The sequence below is a fragment of the Bubalus bubalis genome, chromosome 7, assembly GCF_019923935.1.
Source record: "Bubalus bubalis isolate 160015118507 breed Murrah chromosome 7, NDDB_SH_1, whole genome shotgun sequence".
NCBI classification, from domain to species: Eukaryota; Metazoa; Chordata; class Mammalia; order Artiodactyla; family Bovidae; genus Bubalus; species Bubalus bubalis.
In genome coordinates, this window is record NC_059163.1 from 114173036 (window position 1) to 114174409 (window position 1374).

The following is a 1374-nucleotide window of genomic DNA, read 5'->3' on the forward strand; positions in this document are numbered from 1 at the left end:
CCTGCTCATTTAACTTGTATGCAGAGCACATTATGAGAAACTCTGGGCTGGATGAAGCATAAGCTGGGATCAAGATTGCCAGGAGAAATATCAATAACCTCAGATATGCAGATAACACCACTCTTATGGCAAAAAGTGAAGAAGAACTAAAGAGCTTCTTGATGAAAGTAAAAGAGGAGCATGGAAAAGCTGGCTTAAAACTAAACATCCAGAAAACTAAGATCATGGCATCCGGTCCCATCACTTCATGGCAAATAGATGGGGAAACAATGGAAACAGTGACAGACTGTATTTTCTTGGGCTCCAAAATTACTGCAGATGGTGACTGCTGCCATGAAATTAAGATGCTTGCTTCTTGGAAGAAAAGCTATGACTCACCTAGATAGCATATTAAAAAGCAGAGACAGTGCTCACTTCAGCAGCACATATACTAAAATTGGAATGATACAGAGAAGATTAGCATCATAGGCAAAACACTCTCCGACATACATCACAGCAGGATCCTCTATGACCCGCCTCCCAGAATATTGGAAATAAAAGCAAAAATAAACAAATGGGACCTAATTAAACTTAAAAGCTTCTGCACAACAAAGGAAACTATTAGCAAGGTGAAAAGGCAGCCTTCAGAATGGGAGAAAATAATAGCAAATGAAGCAACTGACAAACAACTAATCTCAAAAATATACAAGCAACTCCTACAGCTCAACTCCAGAAAAATAAATGACCCAATCAAAAAATGGGCCAAAGAACTAAATAGACATTTCTCCAAAGAAGACATACAGATAGCTAACAAACACATGAAAAGATGCTCAACATCACTCATTATCAGAGAAATGCAAATCAAAACTACTATGAGGTACCATTTCACACCAGTCAGAATGGCTGCGATCCAAAAGTCTACAAGCAATAAATGCTGGAGAGGGTGTGGAGAAAAGGGAACCCTCTTACCCTGTTGGTGAGAATGCAAACTAGTACAGCCACTATGGAGAACAGTGTGGAGATTCCTTAAGAAACTGGAAATAGAACTGCCTTATGATCCAGCAATCCCACTGCTGGGCATACACACTGAGGAAGCCAGAAGGGAAAGAGACACGTGTACCCCAATGTTCATCGCAGCACTGTTTATAATAGCCAGGACATGGAAGCAACCTAGATGTCCATCAGCAGATGAGTGGATAAGAAAGCTGTGATACATATATACAATGGAGTATTACTCCGCCATTAAAAAGAATACATTTGAATCAGTTCTAATGAGGTGGATGAAACTGGAGCCTATTATCCAGAGTGAAGTAAGCCAGAAAGAAAAACACCAATACAGTATACTAATGCATATATATGGAATTTAGAAAGATGGTAACAATAACCCTGTGTATG

At 39.4% G+C, this 1374-nt stretch overlaps 1 pseudogene; it reads left to right on the forward strand.

The window, feature by feature from the left end:
- The first annotated feature begins 406 nt into the window (after nt 1-406).
- LOC112586292 lies at nt 407-463 on the forward strand (annotated as a pseudogene).
- Nucleotides 464-1374: the final 911 nt, after the last annotated feature.